Raw genomic sequence first — 11,943 nt, 5'->3', positions numbered from 1 at the left:
TAGGGGATTCCCGATTCACCTTTTTAAAAACGCTTTTTGGGGGTCGATGTAGGCGGGAAGCAACCCACGCCCAAACTCACGACGGCTTTTCCAAAAAATTACCGAAGCGCTGGGTATACGGTCTATTGGGGGCCCTTGCCAGGAAAAATCCAGACTTTTCCGGTCTTTTGATGCCCGTAGGGGGTTGGGACCCGTTTAGAAAAATGTGGGCGAAAACCCTTGCCGGGGATGCTAGCATGTAATGCCACGGTGTTGTAAAATTTCCCCTTTCGACCCCCTTTTCCCCTTCCAGAGAGGGATGACCATGCCCTCAGCAGGTCGGGGGAATGGTACCGGGACGGGCCAAAAGGCATCAGGATTTGTATGACCCCCCCAACCCCATGGTTTTCCCCCCAGCCTTTACCCATTTCAGCGGGGTTTCCCATATGCCTGCGTTTTCCCCAATCTTGTTTGGAAATCGCTAGCCTAACCTCTTTAGGGTGGGAGGTTCCCTCACTGATAGGGGGGGGCCCGGGCCCAGGCACTGCGGCATCGCTTGCATCCAAGCTAACTGTTGGAGGGGGGCCACCCCGGTACAAAATGTTTAAAAAACCACCTAACGTTCACGATCCCCACATGATCTGAGAAAGATCCGTCCATCCGCTGATCAACTCAGTCATCCGTTTAGGGGGGCTTTGGGTTCATTTTCTCAAAGGGGGGTAGGCCCGGGCGGGAAAGGGCCCTTTTCCAAGAAATGGCCCCTTTGACCTCCTCAGCAAAAAATTCCCGAGGAATGTTCCTTGTCCCTTCTCACAGTGTCCGAGCCCCACCACCATGGGAAAGAAGCAAGGCTTGTTCCCCTTCACTGAGCCTTGCGACATGCTTCAGTTTGGGCCCGTAAGTCTCCAGGGGGATGGTAATCTTTCCTTTTTAAATTGGGGGTACGCCCAATGGCTCCTTTATTTCTTCGGTTTTACACGCTTAAAGGACTTCCCCCAGAGCAAAGGGTCCGTCAGGGTTTCTGGTTTCTGTGAATCGGTCAGAGACTGTCGTGGGGAACCCACGGGCACACTCCTCCCTTAGTCGTCTAAATGAAACACCTTTTGGGTGGCCACTGGAGGGGCGGGGGGTTTTTAAGGGACCCGCGGGTAGCCACAAACAGCCTATGGTCTTGCCACAGAAAATCGGGACTCCCGGGAAAACCCCGCAGTTCTGGGGATCCTCCATGCGGCTGAAAAGGGAAAGTGGTTTTGATCTTTTTGGCCACATTACCCTATGCTGTACCAAGTCCCGATGCGGGTTGTAGCGTGGGGACCAGGGGCCAGAGATCCTCATTTTCGGGACCTGCAAAGTTTCCCCGGGAAGGGGCTATTTTCGCTTTCTGGGGTTTTCCCCCCGGGGCCATGGGGGCCGACAGGGCATCTCGTAGCCAGTCGGGTCACAGCCGGGTACCGCATTGAAGTCGCCCAGAAAAAAAATTTCGAATGTCTCGCCCGGGGGCCCAAACATCTGCCACGAGCGAGTTTGGAAATAGAACGCCTCTTTCACATCGATTTTTTATACCCTCGAGGGGTATACAGCAAAAAGAACAAAAAAGCCAAAACATGCTTCCCGTCTCAATGCCCTGATTTCACCCTCAACCGGTGTCACCCCGACAAAAACACACACACATATACACACACAAAAAAAAAACACCCCAAAATTACCCTATATAAAAATTTTTATATATATATATATTTATATATATTAAAAATATATATATATATATATCATTTTATAAAATATATTATATATATATATATATAAAAATATATATATAATTTTTATATATATATAAATCTATATATTATATATATTATATATATTTGTGTGGGTGTGTGGGTGTGTGGGGGGTGTGTGTGGGTGTGGCCCTGTGGTTTGTGTGTGTATATATATATAAAATATGTTTTAAAATTATATATATAATATTTTAAAATTTTTTTATTTATTTTTATGTTGTAAAGTATTATAAATGAATATACCCCAAAAAAATATATATATTTTATATATATATATATGTATAAATTTTTAAATATATATGTGTTTTATATGTATATATTTTTGTAGAGGAGAGAGAGAGAGAGATAGAGAGGGAGAGAGAAATAAAAGGGGAGGAGATTTAAAAAGAAAAAGGGGGGGGGGGGAGGGGAGGGCGAGAGTTGAAAAAATATATATATATTTTATATTAATAATTATATATATTATATATATAATTTTAGAGAAAACACAACGCCCCAAAAACACATACACACACCAAAAAAAACACACGCACACTCACACACACACACTACCACAACCACACACCAAACCCACACCCCACACACACACACACACCCCAAAAATATAAAATATAAAATATAGATATATTATATATATATATATATATATATATATATATATTTTAAAAATTTAAAATTTTTTGTGTGTGTGGTGTGTGCGTATAAACCCATGATAAATATTACACATAACACACACATAGCACACACAAAACACACCAAAACCCACACACACAATACACACACATACACACACACCCCCAAAACCACACACACACAGCCACACACCAAAACATATATATTAATATATATATATTTATATTAATATATATATCTTATAATATAAATATATAATATATTTGTTTTATATATAATATATAATTTTAAATATATATTTTTTAATATAAAAAATATATATTTTTATTAAAATATATTTTAAAAATTTTTTATGTATGTATGGGGTATATATGTATGTTGGGTTTTTTAATATATATATTAATAAAATATTTATAATATATAAATATATATATAAATTTTATTATATATTAGTAATATAAAATAATAATAAATACATCCATATATACACATACATACTATAAAATATATAAGTTATATATTTTAAAAATATATACATAATAAAATATTTTTATATATATATATTATAAATATATATTATATATATATATATATATTGTGTGGGGTGTGTGTGTGTTTTGTTGTGGGGTGTGTTGGGGTTTTTGTGTGTGTGTCTATGTGGGGGGTCTGTGTGGACATATTTATCATTTTGGGTTTTTAAAGCACACCCAAAAACACAAAAAAACACACCCCAAAAACCCCCCCCTAAATATTTTATATATATATATATTTTATAATATTAATATATATATATAAATTATATATTATATATTTTATTTTATATAATATATTATATATTATGTAGTATCCCTTATATATATATATATATATATTTTATATATATTTTAAAATATAATAATTTTATATATATTTTATAATATGTAGTTTTGTGGTTTTTTTTTTTTTTTTTTGTGTGTTTGTCTTTTGTGTGTTTATGCGTCCTTGTTTTTGTGGTTTGTGTTGTGGTGTGTGGTGTGTGTGTGTGTTTATATATTAAAAAATAAAAATATATATATATATATTTTTAATATATGGGGTGTGTGTGTGTGGTTGGGGTGTTGTGTGTGTCTGTGTTTTTGTGTGTGTGTGTGTGGTGTGGGTGGCATGTGTGTGTGTTTTGGGTTTTTGGGGGTGTATGTATTTTTAGTATGTATGTAAACATGCATAAAAAGTAAATGTGTGTGTGTTGTGTGTGTGTGTGGTGTGTTTTTTTATACATGCAAAATATATATATATATATATTTTATAATTTTAAAATTTTATATATATATATATATTTTATATATTTTTGTATGTATGTATGTTATATATGTATAAAAATTTTTATATAATATATAAAATAAAATATATATATATATATATTTTTTATATATAAAATAATATATATATTTAATATATATTATATATATGCAGTATATATCCCTACACAAAAAGGGCACACACAAACCACACACACGCACAAACATACGCACACCCCACACACCCACACACGCACATATATTTATATTGTGTATATAATATATTTTTGTGTGTGTTTGTTTTGGTGTGTATGTATGGATAATTTCTTTAAAATAATATATATATAAAATATATATAAAATTTATTATATATATATTTTAAAATATATATATGGGTGTGTGTGGGTGTGTGTGTTTGTGTGTGTGGGTGTGGGGTGTGTGGGGTGTGGTGTGTGTTTTTGTTTGGGTGGGGTGTATGTAGGGAAAACAAACCCCATATATTTTATATTATATAATATATATATATATATATATTAAAATATATATATATATATATATATACAAAATATATTTTTAAAATATATATTAATTTTTATATATATTTGACAAAAATTATTTAAAATTTTTTTTATATAAGCATGTTATACTACATACACCCAAAAGCAAAACCCCACACAACACACACACAACACATTGGGATTATATAATATATTTTTATTTTATAATATTATATTTTTTAAACTATATTGTGGGGTGGTGTGTTGTGTTGGGGGGTGTGTGGTGTGGGTGTGGTGTGTGGGATTTAATAAAAATTTTACCTATATATACTGTGTGTATGTTGTGGGGGGTTTTGTGGTGTGTGTATGTGTATGTTTTTTGTGGTATGTTGTGTATGTGTTGTGTGTGTTTGTGTGTGTGTGTGTGTGTGGGGGTTTTGTGGGCTGTGTTGGGGGTGTGTGTCGTTTTTCGTTTTTTTTTTAAAAAAAATTTTTTATATTATATATATATATAGAAAATAAAAATATATATTAAAAATAATTTATTAAATATATATTTTATAAATTAAAAATATGTAGGGAAAATACATATATAAAAATTTATATAAAATTATTTTATTTTATATTTTATATATAAAATAAAATATATATATATACACAAAAATGTGACGCAGAGGGCACCTATGTGTGTGTGGTTTTTTGTGTGTTGTGTTTGTGTGGGGGGTGTGTTTTTGGGGTGTTCGGTGTGTGTGTGTATGTATGTTACATGCTATTTTTATACCCTATTTTTAGATAATTTGAAGATAGATAGAATGGATTATTAAAACATATATAAAATACATAAGTGGGATGTGGGGTGTGTTTTGGTTAAAAGGGGGTTTTTTACGTTTTTTAAAAATATATATAAAATAAAATGTATATATATTATTTTATACCAAAAAATTTTATATTTTTTCCAAAAATATAAAATTTATTATTAAAATTTTATATATATAATAATTTCAAAATTTATATATATTAATTTATTATAAAATATTATAATATATATATATATATATATGTACCACACACACACACACACACACTCACCGAAAATTAATATATATATATATTATATATATATTAGTAATATAAATAAAAATTATGTATATTCATTATATTAAATAATGCAAAATTTTATATACATTTTTTATAATATAATTTTTTTTAGGTTTGTATCACACACACACACACAACACACACACACACAACACACAGACACACACACACGCAAAAACCACCACACACACACACACACCCCACCCCACACACACACACATATATATATATATATTTTATTATATTTATATATATATATATATATATAAAAATATTTTATATTTAAAAATATAAAATAAATTTTATATATAAATATATATTATATTTATTTTTTATATATATTATTTAATATATTTTAATATATATTTATATATTGTTTAATATATTTCATTTATATGCATATTTTATATATATATATATGTATTATATATTATAATATATATTATATTATATTTTATATATGTGGTGTTGTGTGGGGGTGTTTTGGGGGTTTTTGGGTTTTATAATATATATATATATATATATATTTTTATTATAATATATATCAATTATATTTATATTATATATTTTTTTTTTTTTTTTTTTTTTATTTTTTATATTTTATATATATTAAAAATATATAAAAAATATATATTTTTTAAAAAATATATGAATATATATATTTTATATTTTTATCTATATAATTATTATATACATTATATAAATACATAATATATATTTTATAATATATATATATATTTTATATATATTTTAATAGTTTTTAAATTTGGTCCGGTTTTCGTTTGGGTTAGGATTTTTTTGTAAGCAAGGCGGGTTTAAATTAGGTGAGAATCGTAAAAATTTTCATTAGGAAAGTCAGGTTAGTTTTGATTTGATTAAAAGATTGGGTTTGGATTGGGGGTGGGGTTTGGTTAGTTTAGTTAGGCGTAGGTTAGGGTAGGTTTACGTTAAATTTGATTAAAAAAAAAAAAGGTTTTTGGGGGGTAAATTTTTTATAGGGAGTTCGGTTGGGAGCTTGATAAAGTTAGAAAGGGTTAGTTTTTGTTTGGTTTTGGTTTTTGAATTAGGGTTTGGTTACTTTTTTTGTGGTTTGGTAGGGTTTAGGTAACAAATTTTGTTTTGAAAAAGGTTAGATTAGAATTGTAAAGTTAGGAAAAACTTTTAAAAAAGTCAAATTTTGGGTAGAAAACGTTATTTTTAAATTAGGTAGAAGGGGTGCCCTGGTTTGGTTTAGGTTAGGTTTGGTATGAGCTAGGTTAGTTTAAATTACGTTTTTTGTTAGAATAAATTTTTAAATTTGAAACGTTTTTGGGGGGAACGGTTAAAAAAGTTAAATTTGGGTAAATCGTTATTTTAGTTTGTTAGGGTTTGGTTGGTTTAGGGAAATTTGGGATGGGTTAGTTTAGTTTAGGTCCCGTAGATAGGGTGGAAAACGTAAGGGTGTAAAAGGGAAACAATGATAATTTTGGGTCAGTTTTTTTTTTTAGTCGAGGTTATAGGTAGGTTAGGTTAGGTTTGGTTAGGGTTTCATTTAGGTTTTGGATAGGTTATGGTTAGGTTGGAAATTGGTTTAAACTAGGTTGAATTTTAAAACTAAAATTCAGTTAGATTAGGTATTTTTCTTTGGGGAGGTGATATTTAAAATTAGGGGTTTGGAAGGTTTAGATTAGTTTAGGCTATTTTAAGTTGAGTTAGGTTTGGTTAATTTTAGGTTAAAGGGATAAGGGGATAATAGGGCATCTGGCAATTTTTGTTTTTTGGACCTTTGGCCCCACTAACAATATAGCCCCCCAAAAACCACCACACACCAAAAAACACCCCCCAAACCCCACACACACACCCCCCACACACCCACACAACCACACCACACACAAAAACACACACACACCACCCCACCCCCCCCCCCAACCCCACACAAAAAAAAAAAAAAACAAAAAAAAAATTTATTATTAATTAAAATTTTAAAAGATATATATATATATAAAAATATATATATATAATTATATATATGCATATATATAAATATACAAAATTTTTCATTAATATAATTTTTATAAAAATTATAATATATAATATATTATATATAAATATATAATATATTATTTTGTATAAATATATTTTTTATATATATTTTTCTATATATTTTATTTTTATATTTTATATATATATATTGTATTAGGGAATTTTATATTAAAAATAATATATATATAAAAGATAATGTTTTATAAACTTTAAAATATATATATATATATATAGTAAAATTTTTATATAGTGATTATTTTATATATAATATTATTAATTTAAAAATATATAATATTATATTTTAATTAATTAAAACATTTTATAAAATTTTATATAAAAAATAAATATATATTTTAAAATATATATATTTTATATATATATATGTTTTTTTTTTTTGTGGGGGTTTGTGTGTGTGTTTGTGTGTTGGGGGTGTTTTTGTTTTTTTAAAATGATATATAATATATATATATTATATATATATATATATATAATATATAAATATTATTATATAATATAGGGTTTTAAAACAAAATATGTTTTAAAATATCTATATATATAAAATTTTTTATATATATATATCTTTTATTCTATATATTATTTTATGTATTTATATTTTATATAATTTTATATATATATAATAGATAATAGATTTTGACATTATATTTTATTTTTTATATAATTACATTTATATTAAAATTTAAATATCTATATAACAAATTTTATATATTTTACATATTTATAAATTACATTTTATAACATTGGGGTATGATTTATGTATTTATACTGATACATATATTAGAATAGATAATAAAATCGATAGATAAAATTTTGTGTATGTTTTATATATATATGTATATATTATATATAAACATATATATAGACACATATGGGGTTTATCCTTTTCTATCTACTATCTTTTCTATAAAATATATATAAAATAATCCATCTATTTATTTATTTTTTTTTTGTGGTGTGTGTTTTTGTGTGTATAAATATTATATATCTATCTTTTATATGTCCAGTTAGCTAATTGGGGTGTCTACCTCCTTTCCCACCTACCTTTATCTTTTTTCCTAAAAAATTACCAAACTAGTTCTTACCTTTCCTACCTACTTAACCCACCTCGTATCTGTTTTGTTTTTTCTACCTACCCATCTCTCTTTTAGTCAGCCTTCCCACCTGTCCCAAATTTTTCTATTTTGTGTATTTTACCTGCCCATGTATCTTGATTTTGGATAAGTTTTCGTTAGGTTTAGTTTTGTTTTTTTTACGTTTGGATAGGTTTGGATAGGCTAAAGTTGGGTTTGGTTTCATTATTATTTTTATTATTATTGTTTTACTATTTTTATTGTAGCCGTTTTTAGTTAGTTTTTTAAAAAAATTATATTAAAAAACTGCCAAAAATTGCCCAAAGTTGCCAAAAAATAATGATAATAATTTCATAAAGAAAAAAAATTGCAATAATGAGTAATGATGATGGTAATGATGAAAAATGATGATAACCATAATAATGATGATAATCGTGATAAATAAAGGATAAAACAGGAATGGTGTCCATAATAAAAAAAAGTAAAAAAAAAAAAATCCCAAAGTCAAAAAAGCGGCAAAATCTAGCGAAAATGCCTTTTGAGAGTATACCCCCAAAAAGACTTTTTTTTCCTTTCTTTTGTGATTTTGGAAATTATTAGGGTAATAATGATAAATTACCAAATTCATTAATCATGACAATAATGATGAAAAAAAGTGAAATAAAGGAATTTGGATAATTTCATTAAAAAAAAAAAAAAAAAAAAAAAAAAAAAAAAAAAAAATCTAGCAACCATTCTTTTTTTTTCGTTGCTCTATTTTTATTTCCTTATTACAGGGAAGTAGAAAACCTAGAGGTTATACATTTCTTTTTTCCCTTTGGGTTCCCACTGTATTGCCACTGTCGTCTTAGCTTCGTCTATTTTTAAAATACTTGTATGATAAGGAGTTGTTGTTATTACATTATTTTATTATTATTATTATTTTTATTATTATTATTATTTTTATTTTTAAATTATTATTATTAACTTTTTTCGTTTTATTTTATTTGACTGTCATCATTAATATTCCCTTTTTTAATGATTATTTATGTAGTAAAATAATAGGGTAGTTGTCATAATAGGAGTCTGGTATCATAATGATGTTTTTAAATTATATATAGACAAAAAATAATAATTTAAAAAAAATAATAAATAAAAAGTAATAATAATGATACACAGTTTCTCCTATCTAGTCTCTAAATACACGTTTTTCTACGTCTACTGCCTCCAAAGAAAATCGTAACTTTGCATTTCATGTCTTTCTTTTAATTGGTTTTGGAAAAAATAAAAACATCTACTACTGAGTCAACCCAGCAAAATGTTTCGTTTGTAGGAATATGTAAAAAAATGTTGTTTTTAGTATCTGTATAAAGACACTACAATTATTTTATTGTTATTTTTTTCCTGTCTTTGCTTCTGTGATGAATTCTTTAAAACATTATTTTAAATTTTTCTTTATATCTTTGGACTATTGCTAATTTTAAAGCGTTCAAAATGTATAAACTCCAAGTATCGATAGTACCAGGAAAAAATGATTTGGCAATCAAAACAAACATCATATCATCATCAATATTATTATTATTTCTATATTAATTTATTATTTTCTTTTATTATTATTATTATTATTATTATTATTATTATATTATTATTATAAATATTATTATTATTATTATATTAGTCGTAGTGTATTTTTACTTTAATTATTACTATTATTGCCAAACAGTAGATTTTAACTGTAATAATAATATAACAATAATAATAATAATAATATAATAATAATAATATAATAATAATCGTTTATAATATTGTTATTATTATTACATTTATTGTTATCATTATTATTATTTTCATGGTAGTATAATTCCAAAAATAATTATCATAACAGTAATATTACGTAATCGATATTACTTAATTATGATATAAATGATCATTTTAAAATCGTTATTATTGTTATTATTATTCTTATTACTATTATTTTTGTAGTTGTTATTAGTTTTAGTTTTAGAAATATATTATAACTGCAATAATTACAATAATAATGATAGTAATTGCAATAATGATATAATGTGTACTAAAGTGTGTGTGTGTGTGTTGTGTTGTGTGGGTGTGTGTTGTGTGTGTGTGCTGCGTGCGTGTGTGTGTGTGTGGTGTGTGTGTTGTGTGTGAATGTGTGTGTTTATGTGTGTGGTGTGTTTGTGTATAATTATATTTATAAAATATATATGTATATATATACATATATAGACATATATATATACATATATACACACAAACACACACACTGATACACATGAGTGTGTGTTTACATATATGTCCTTATAATAATGATAATAATTGCATATATATATGTAATTGCATTACATCTCTCTCTCTCTCTCTCTCCCTCTCTCTCTCTCTCTCTTTATCTCTCTTTATCTCTCTCTCCTATGTATGTGTGTGTGTGGTGTGTGTTGTATTGTGTGTGTTATGTATATATATAATTCTATATAGAAATATATTTATATAGATACATATATATGCATATATTTTATATATATATATATATATATATATATATATATATATATATATATATATATATATATATATATATACATATATACATGAGTGTGTGTTTACATGTATGTCCTTCTCTCTCTCTCACGCTCTCTCTCCCTCCCTCTCTTTCTCTCACTCTCTCTCTCTCTCTCTCTCTCTCTATAATATATATATATATATATATATATGTATTATATATACATATATATGTATTAATAATACATATATATATATGTAATAGTGACATACATCTATATAATAATATAATATATATATATTATATATATATATATCTATATAGATATTGTCTATGATCTCTCTCTCTCTCTCTCTCCTTCACGTCTCTCTCTCTCTCTCTCTCTCTCTCTATATATATTATATATCTATATATATATATATATATATATATATATATTATACATATACACATATATGTTATATATTGTATATCTATCTTTAATAGTATCTATATATATATATACCTATATTATATGTATATTATATGTAGATTATATATATACATATAATAAATTGTGTGTGTGGTGGTGCTGTGTGTGTGTTGTGTGTGTGCTGTGTGTGTGTGTGTTGTGTGTGTGTGTGTGTGGTGTGTGTATGCGTGTGTGTGTGTGTGGTATTTCTATTCATATATGAATATATAATGATATTATAATAAATATATATATATATATATATATATATATATGTATACATATAATAAATATATATATAATATATATAAGTATATTATATATAATTATATGTGGTGTGTCTGTGGGTGTGCGTGTGTGTGTGTGGTGTGTGTGTGTGTGTCTGTGTGTGTGATGTATGTGTTTTATGTGTTTGTTTGTGTGGATATTTTGTATGTATTATTATATTAACTAATAAATATATACATATATATATATATATATATATATATATATATAGTATATATATTATACATATATAATTATATACTCAATCACTCAAACTCATCAACTCAACTCATCACACCCCCTTGCACGTGTGTGTGTGTGTGTGTGTGTGTGTGTGTGTGTGTGTCTGTGTGTGTGTG

The sequence above is a fragment of the Penaeus monodon genome, unplaced genomic scaffold (assembly GCF_015228065.2).
Source record: "Penaeus monodon isolate SGIC_2016 unplaced genomic scaffold, NSTDA_Pmon_1 PmonScaffold_508, whole genome shotgun sequence".
Taxonomy (NCBI): Eukaryota; Metazoa; Arthropoda; class Malacostraca; order Decapoda; family Penaeidae; genus Penaeus; species Penaeus monodon.
This window is presented reverse-complemented; position numbering follows the sequence as displayed.